This window comes from Phoca vitulina, unplaced genomic scaffold (genome assembly GCF_004348235.1).
Source record: "Phoca vitulina isolate PV1807 unplaced genomic scaffold, GSC_HSeal_1.0 scaffold36, whole genome shotgun sequence".
NCBI lineage: Eukaryota > Metazoa > Chordata > Mammalia > Carnivora > Phocidae > Phoca > Phoca vitulina.
This window is the reverse complement of record NW_022589739.1, coordinates 2,946,631-2,956,463: the sequence shown is the minus strand read 5'-3', so window position 1 is coordinate 2,956,463 and position 9,833 is coordinate 2,946,631.

The window sequence follows — 9,833 nt, the reverse complement described above, 5'->3', positions numbered from 1 at the left end:
ATGACATGGTGGCCAGCTTCCCACAGAATGAGAGCTCAGAGACCAAGGTGAAAAATTGCAATGCCTTTAGACAAGCCTTGGAAGCCACCATTATCACTTCCATCACATCCTATTGGTTACATGCACCAGCCCTGATTAACAAAGTTCTGTTATACTAGGTGGGGATCATTTCTATATAGTGATATGGAGAGATCACCAGGATAAATGATGTCAAAGAAAACAAAAAAAAAAAGGAAAACCAACATACAGAATGTGGACCCAGTCCTCAAAAATGTATGTCTTATTTTATAGTGTCTGGATTTTGAGTTGTAATTAGAAAGGCTTTCTCATTCCAAAGTTAAAGACGGATTCACCCATGTTTTCTAGCATTTTTATGGCTTTGTTTTATAAATTTATCATTGAGTGCCAACTCAATGATTTTTGAGTCATTTATAGTATATCAAGGCATATGCTATGAAATACAAATCCAAATTTTTAGCTGTTTCCAAATCACTACAGAGTACTCTCAATATCAATACCATTTATTAAAAAGGTCCATCTTGGGTGCCTGGGTGGCTCAGTCGGTTAAACGTCTGCATTCGGCTCAGGTCATGATCTCAGGGTCCTGGGATCGAACCTCGCGTTGGGCTCCCTGCTCAGTGGGGAGTCTGCTTCTCCCTCTCCCTCTGCCCTTCCCCCTCACTCATGCTCTCTCTTTCAAACAAAAATCTTTAAAAAAAAGTAAAATAAATAAATTCCATCTTTGTTTCTGTTTCACTGACTTGATTTTTTTAATGTATTTGGATTTTTCTTTGTTATTTTTCTGTTTATCTATTCATATCATTATTATGCTATTTTATTTAAAGATTATTTTAAATATTTTATTTTTAAGTAATTTTTCACCCAACATTGGGCTCGAACTCACAACCCTGAGATCAAGAGTCACATGCTCCACCAACTATGCCAGCCAGGCACCCCTATTATGCTATCTTATTATTCAAACTTTATACTAGAAACAGCTGTTTAGAAACAGCTTGTCTATAGGGCCTTTGGGAAGTGATTAGGTCATGGGGATGGAGCCCTCGTGATGGGGATTAATAGCCTTATAAAAGAGACCCCAAGAGCTCTCTCCTTCCTTCTGCTATGTAAGGACACAGAGAGGAGACAGCCATCTATGAACCAGGAAGTGGTCCTCACCAAGAGTCAAATCTGCTGTCATTATGATCTAGGACTTCCCAGCCTCCAGAACTGTGAGAAAGAAATTTCTGCTGTTTATAAGCCATCAGTTGATGGCATTCTGTTATAGTAGCCTGAACAGACAAAGACACTGTGCCACAGTAAAATATTTTTTATGAAGGGAAAATAGATTCGTAGGCTTTGAGAGACCGTACAAATGAACAATGACCAGACCACAGAACTTTGATCCACAACCTTTGCATCAACCAGTCTAGAATGGTCAGGATTTGGTCAATTACTGACAACTTCTCTATTTTTTTGGCTCTACTTCCAACTCAGGACCAACTAAGAAAAGCCATTATGTTCCCCAAACCAATCACATAAGATGCCTGCCCTCTAGTTAGCCTCTCTCCAGTTTCCCCAAATGGACGCCTTCCAAACATAGCATACTTGAAGCCATGCCTTTTTATTTTCAGTATAAAATTTTCATATTCCCTTGCCTGTCTTTAAGTCTTTCCAAAACACAACTGATGACTCCTTTGCTATATAGCAAACTTTGAATAAATAGCCTATGTTTGCTCCCCCCCCAAAAAGAAAAAAGAAACAGCTTGTCTAGTTCTATTTAAAAAAAAAAAACACCTGACCACATTAAATGTATACATTAACCTATGGTGAACCGACATATTTATGTTGTCTTCTTAAGAATATTTGTACAAGTCTCCTTTAGGCTCTTTCAAGAGTGTTATAATGTTTATAATGTTTTTCCCACTCATCTTTTACATATTCTTGTTATATTTATTGCTATTGCTATTTCATTTTTATTGATATTGAAAAAACGGTACTTTCTCCTCTTTCATACACCTAATGGTTGCTGGACATAGAATAGCTATTGATGTTTTTGTATTTTAATTTTATATTGTTACTTTATTGAATTATCTATTTATTCTCATGGATTCTATGGGATATAGTCATACTATCTGCAAATAGAAATACTTTTACTTTTTTCCCCCCATTTCTTTCAATCTAATGTTGTCTAATTGTGTTAGCTAGTACAATGTGAAAACAGTAGTGAAGATAGTGGACTCATTTTCTTGTTAATGTTAAAGGAAGAGTACAATATTTCCAATATTTCCACTTCAGATTTGGAATGTGTATATATACTTTATATACATATATTTGCAAATATACAAATCCTTTTTAAATAGGTATATATATATATATGTATATATTCATGTATTCATTCTACCAATCTGTATTTTACTGTATGTAAAAAATCTTTTTTAAAAAATGACTTTTCAGCATCTATGAAGATATCCACCTCAATTCTTTGTATATGATTAATAATATTTCCTAATGGTGAACCATTCCTATGTTCCAAGACTAAACTCTATTTGATCATATACATTAATTTTAATTTTTATTGTATTTTATTTTTTTCAAAGATTTTATTTATTTGGCAGAGAGAGAGACAGCGAGAGAGGGAACACAAGCAGGGGGAGTGGTAAAGGGAGAAGCAGGCTTCCCGCTGAGCAAGGAGCCTGATGTGGGGCTCGATCCCAGGACCCTGGGACCATGAACCAAGCCGAAGGCAGACGCCCAACAACTGAGCCACCCAGGCGCCCCCATATACATTCATTTTAAATGTAGTGGTGGATCTTTTCTGAAGAATTTAATAAAATTTCTATTGATTTCAAAAAAGCATTTTAGAATTTCCTTTTTGTTTTTATGCTATGGGACAGCTCAAATTTTTTTTACATTTTATTTTATTTAATTCCAGTATAACTAATGTACAGTGGTATATTAGTTTCAGGTATACACTATAATGCTCATCATAAGTGTACTCTTAATCTCCTTCACCTATTTCACCCATCCCCCCTTTTGCCTCCCCTCTGGCAACCCCTAAGAGTCTGGTTTTTTGTCTTTTTCTGGTTCTTAAATTCCACATATGAGTGAAATCATGACATTTGTCTTTCTCAGACTGAGTTATTTCACTTAGCATTGTACCATCTAGATCTATCCATGTTGTTGGAAATGGCAAGATTTCATTCTTTTTTATGGCAAAGTGATATCCCATGGTGTATACACACACCAATCTTCTTTATCCATTTATCTATCAATGGATTCTTGGGTTGCTTCCATATCTTGGCTATTTTAAATAATGCTGCAACAAACATAGGGGTCCATATATCTTTTTGAATTAGTATTTTCATATTCTTTGGGTAAAGACCCAGTAGTGGAATTACTGGAGCATATGGTAATTCAATTTTTAATTTTTTGAGAAACCTCCATTCTGTTTTCCATAGTGGCTGCACCAGTTTGCATTCCCACCAACAGTGTATGAGAGTACCTTTTTTTCCCATATCCTTGCCATTCAGTAGGTTGTCTTTTTGTTTTGTTAACTGTTTCCTTTGCTGTTCAGAAGCTTTTTATTTTGCTGTAGTTCCAATAGTTTATGTATATATATATATATATATTTATTTTTTACTTTTTTTAAGATTTCATTTATTTGAGAGAGAGAGCGAGAGCAGGAACACAAGCAGGGGGAGTGGGAGAGGGAGAAGCAGGCTTCCCGCTGAGCAGGGAGCCCCACACGGGGCGCTATCCCAGGACCTTGGGATCATGACCTGAGCCAAAGGCAGACGCTTAACTGACTGAGCCACCCAGGCGCCCCCCAAGTTTATTTTTGCTTTTGTTTCCCTTGCCTGAGGAGGCATACCTTAAAAAAATGTTTCTATGGCCAATGTCAGAGAAATTGTTGCTTATGGACTCTTCCAGGATTTTTATGGTTGTGGGTTTCACATTTAGGTCTTTAATCCATTTTGAGTTTATCTTTGTATATGTGTAAGAAAGTGGTCCAGTTTCCCCAACACTGTTTATTGAAAAGACTATCTTTTTCCCATTGCATATTCTTGCTTCCTGTCTTGTAGATTGACTATAAAAGGGCGGGTTTATTTCTGGGCTCTCTATTCTGAATGATTGATTTATGTGTCTATTTCTGCACTGGTACCATACTGTTTTGATTACTTGTGATAATCTTGTAGTATATCTTGAAATCTGGGGATGTGATACCTCCAGCTTTTTCTTTTTCAAGATTGTTTCAACTATCTTGTGGTTCTACACAAATTTTAGGATTATTTGTTCTAGTTCTTTGAAAAATGCTGTTGGTATTTTGATAGGGGTTGCATTGAATCTGTAAATTGCTTTGGGTAGTATGGACATTTCAACAGTATTTTTTCTTCCAATCCATGAGCATGGAATATCTTTCCATTTGTGTCATCTTTAATTTCTCATCAATGTCTTATAGTTTTCAGAATACAGGTCTTTCACTACCTAAGTTTATCCCTAGGTATTTTATTATTTTTGGTGCAATTGTAAATGGGATTGTTTTCCTAATTTCTTTTTCTGCTACTTCATTATTAGTGTATCAGCTCAAATAGTTTTTTGAAGGCTACATTTTTGGCAACTTCTTTTATGAAACCTGATCTGTTGAACCTATTTCTTTTAGGGTCAATATTGGTATACATGTATGTATTCATTTATTTATTTATGAGAGAGAGAGGCAGAAGCAGAGAGAGAATCTCAAGCAGACTCCACACTGAGCAAAGAGCCTGACGTGGGGCTTGATCTCATGATGCTACAATCACAATGAGCTGAAACCAAGTGTTGGACACTTAACCAACTGTGCCACCCAGATGCCCTAATATTGGTAAATTCTATTTTCGTAGTTTATCGATTCATTCAGATCTTCAAACTTCTTTGCATTGAGTTATGTAAGTTTATTTTGTATGATTATTAAAATTGTTTCCGTGATTATTTTCCCTTATCATTTCACATTTTGAGTATTTTTTCTTTCCTCCTTTTCCTTGATTAATCAAGTTAGCTAGTGCTTAGTTTGCTTGTCTAATTCCAGAGTCAGCAAATTTTTCAAATCAGGTGGATAGTAAATATTTTAGGCTTTTCAGGCCAAAATATTATGTAGGTACTTACAGGAGTGAAAATTTTCTACAAAATTTTTATTGATAACATTTGAAATATAATAATAATTAAGTACTTAAAAAAGTAATATTGATTCATTAATGAGGAAAAAGGAATTCTTCTCTGGGAGATAAAATTTTGCTTAATTGGGGCTCAAAGTTCATTTTTCCTATCATCAAAACATTACAAATGTTCATCTGTTAATGTTGATCTGTAATGAGATTCACAGATTTCATATTTGAAGGTGCCTTTTCACAAAGATGGGCACTGTCAAATACTGGTATCAATCCATGAGCATCTGATTTTAATTGAGTATATTAGTTACTGGGAAGGCATTTATAGAATTCTATTAAATTCTTCAATATTTGCCTTTTTCCCATGTCAATACTTTACAGACTAATCACTTGCATTGGAAGTTAGATGGAAGCACTTTGATTGCATAAATACATTTTGAAATATGGAAATTTCCTTTGTACTTGCATTCAGTTCTGAAAAAGTGCTGCTGGAACTTTAGTTTGAGCTCAAAAACATATCTGCCGGAGAGATGTGTGGGAATGAAGGCCTCATTTTTTTGTTTTAACTTTTGACAGCACAAGTATATAAAGTAGCTTGATGTTAAAACTGACACTTGAAAAACACAGGTTTGGACTTAGCAGGTCCACTTACATGCAGATTTTTTACAGTACAGTACTGTGAATGTATTTTCTCCTTCTGATTTCTTTTTCTTTCTTTCTTTCGAGAGAGTGAGTGCATGTAAGTAAGGGGGGAGGGGCAGAGGGAAAGGGAGAGAGAGAATATTAAGCAGGCTCCATGCCCAGTGCGGAGCCCAACGAGGGGCTCGATCTTCTGTCCCTCAGATCATGACCTGAGCTGAAATCAAGTCAGACGCTTAACCGGCTGAGTGACCTAGGTGCCCCTCTTACGATTTTCTTTCTTTTCTTTTTATTTTTTTTTAAAGATTTTATTTATTTGACAGAGAGAGACACAGAGAAAGAGGGAACACAAGCAGGGGGAGTGAGAGAGGGAGAAGCAGGCTTCTGGCTGAGCAGGGAGCCTGATGCGGGGCTCGATCCCAGGACCCTGGGATCATGACCTGAGCTGAAGGCAGACGCTTAATGACTGAGCCACCCAGGCGCCCCCCTTATGATTTTTTTTTTTTTAAAGATTGTATTTATTTATTTGACAGAGAGAGACACAGCGAGAGAGGGAACACAAGCAGGGGGAGCGGGAGAGGGAGAAGCAGACTCCCCGCTGAGCAGGGAGCCCGATGTGGGGCTCGATCCCAGGACTCCGGGATCATGACCTGAGCCGAAGGCAGACACTTAACGACTGAGCCACCCAGGTATCCCCCTCTTATGATTTTTTCTCTGATTTATTGCAAGAATACAGTATATAACATACAAAATATGTGTTAATCGACTATTTACATTATCAGTAAGGCTTCCAGTCAAAAGTAGGCTATTAGTTTTTTGGGAAGTCAAAAGTTATGCCCAGATTTTCAACTGCACAGGGGTTGGTGCCCCTAACTCTTGTGTTGTTCAAGGGTCAACTATACTGTGATTCAAAGTGTTACTAGGTTGTTGAAACAACTTCACCTCAGTATGTTTCCTATGTAAGTACTGTTTTGCCACAAAATTTTAGGTTAAACTCAAGAATGATCAAGTCTGCTCTAAAAGCTAGTGTCTAAAGCCATTCAGTATTTGATAACAGTGGTTGAGGGTGGTTGTTCTTATTCAGAAAAATTTCAATTTTAGTCCCGAGCTAAGAAACTTGCAATAACATTTTATGGTATCACTGCTAAGTCATTGAACTGTGGCTTGGTAGAGTAAGTCAGGACAGTCAGCTTCTATTTCTGACAAAAACTCACAAAACTAATGATTGTTAAGTCCATGAGAATAAATGAAGTTCACCACTGACAACACCAGTTTTGTAACTTATGACAGACTCAAGTATTTTGTGCAAAGTACCTACTGATGAATCACAATTGGCTTATGCCTTTTTATGTCCTGCATGTATTTTTCCTATCAGTTGTAACGTATCTTAGCTGATTCTATCTCAAGCTGTACTGAATCAGTGTTTCCTCATCTTCTTTGAAAATACCCTCTCCTGTAGTCGTTTGATGCGGACCAGTCACCGAGGCTAAATTTTCAGTCCAACCTGGCATGCATTTCTTGAATAAACGACAACTGAACAGTACGGGTAACATCTGTTTACTCATCAAGAGCCTGGAAAATCACTCAAAATCATCTGCATTGTTTTTAATTGACTATCAACATTGCTCCAATGTCCTCAACTCTGAGCAACTGTTCTCACTCAAAGACTACGAGTCTTAAACAAGTTTGTTTTCTGGACACATTTCTTTTTTTTTTTTTTTAAAGATTTTATTTATTTATTTGACAGAGACACAGTGAGAGAGGGAACACAAGCAGGGAGAGTGGGAGAGGGAGAAGCAGGCTTCCCGCGGAGCATGGAGCCCGATGCGGGGCTCGATCCCAGGACCCCGGGATCATGACCTGAGCCGAAGGCAGACGCTTAACGACTGAGCCACTCAGGCGCCCCTGGACACATTTCTTTGGCTGCTTCAATTAAACATAATTAATTCACAAGTAATAAATGTCTTGCTCTGCTTGGATAACAAATGAGCCACTCAGAAACTTACTTTGGTTGCAGCTTCATTTTCATTTTTCATGAAGAAATTGTGAGAATGTTAGATTGTTAGCGATCATTAAAAATACCTAATTTTGGGGGCGCCTGGGTGGCTCAGTTGTTAAGCGTCTGCCTTTGGCTCAGGTCATGATCCCAGGTCCTGGGATTGAGCCCCGCATCGGGCTCCCTGCTCAGCGGGAAGCCTGCTTCTCCCTCTCCCACTCCCCCGCTTGTATTCCGTCTCTGTCAAATAAATAAAATCTTAAAAAAAAAAAAAACAACCAAAAACCTAATTTTTCTGACCATTGCTTTCCTATGAGGGATAATGTGATGAGTGCTTAGTGTGGTAGTGCCAAAGCATACTGTATTCTTTCGGCAGAGCTACAGCGCTATTCTATAATAAACATGTTTTGCCACCTAATTTGGTTAAAATAATCCACACTCCACTATGCCCTAAAAGCATGACATTCAAAATTCACTTTTTGTCTCTCTTCTTTTGTTTGATATGAGGAGTATGCACTGGCAAAAAAAATTAAAGTTTAAGGTTTTTAAATAAAATGCTACAATACGGAGATATGCATAGAGCTGGGAATGCTGTCATGTTCCAACCACATCACTGCAGTGTGTCAAGCAGCATGCCAAGGGGTAAGACATGAGGGTGCCACATACACTTTCTGTCACAACTACTCAACTCTGCCATCATTGCCCAAAAAACCGGTGTAGGCAATCTATTTTTAAAAATGAGTGTTTCTGGGGCGCCTGGGTGGCTCAGTTGTTAAGCGTCTGCCTTCGGCTCAGGTCATGATCTCAGGGTCCTGGGATCGAGCCCCACATCGGGCTCCTTGCTCCACGGGAAGCCTGCTTCTCCCTCTCCTTCCACCCCTGCCTGTGTTCCCTCTCTCGCTGTGTCTGTGTCAAAAAAAAAAAAAAAAAAGAGTTCCTGCATTCCAATGTAACTATGAACACTCAATTTGAAATTCAGAAAATTTTCATGTTCCACAAAGTATTTTTTCAACCACTTAAAAATATGAAAGCCATTCTTAGCTTGTAGGCCATACAAAACACAGTGAGCCAAATTTTGACTGTAGGGTATAATTTGCTGACTCTTGATCTAATGTATTGATTAAAAACAAAAAAAAAAAGATCCGGAGTGCCCGGGTGCCTCAGTCGGTTAAGCGTCTGTCTTTGGCTCGGGTCATGATCCCAGGGTCCTGGGATCGAGTTCCGCATTGGGCTCCCTGCTCCACGGGAGGCCTGCTTCTCCCTCCCCCAATCCCCCTCCTTGTGTTCCCTCTCTTGCTGTGTCTCTCTCTGTCAAGTAAGTAAGTAAGTAAGTAAGTAAGTAAGTAAATAAATAAATAAAATTTAAGGAATGGAAATTTCATAGTGCCCTAGTCATAAAATATCTCTTTCAGGGAAATTTATAATACTATGTGCACATATTAGAGAAGAGGAAAAGTCTCAGAACAATATTCTAAGCTCCCATTTAAGAAACTAGAAAAAGAGGGGCGCCTGGGTGGCTCAGTCAGTTAAGCGTCTGCCTTCGGCTCGGGTCATGATCCCTGGGTCCTGGGATTGAGTCCCACATCGGGCTCCCTGCTCCACAGGACGTCTGCTTCTTCCTCTCCCACTCCCCCTGCTTGTGTCCCCTCTCTGGCTGTGTCTCTCTCTGTCAAATAAGTAAATAAAATCTTTAAAAAAAAAAAAAAAGATACAAGGTAAAGAAAATAAATAGCATGTTCTTTATTCTCTGTAGATTTATGAAGGTTTTAATCATCCTAGAAAAAAATAGTGATAGTAGTAATCAAGAGCAAAATAAGACCTCCTTAATTTTGATTATAATCTATTCTAGTTCACTAAATTTCTTTCCTAAGACCACCAAGCTTCCAGAATCCCCAGTCTGTAGAGTTCAACCTAGGCATTTGTAGGAGAAATGACAGTAAGTAGGAGGCCCAGGGATGAGAGATTTGCGGTGCCAAAGGAAAAGCAAAGATCAAAAAGTAATTTGAATGAACACAATTGTCAAGAGTCAGGGAAGCAGGTGGGAAAGTTGCTTG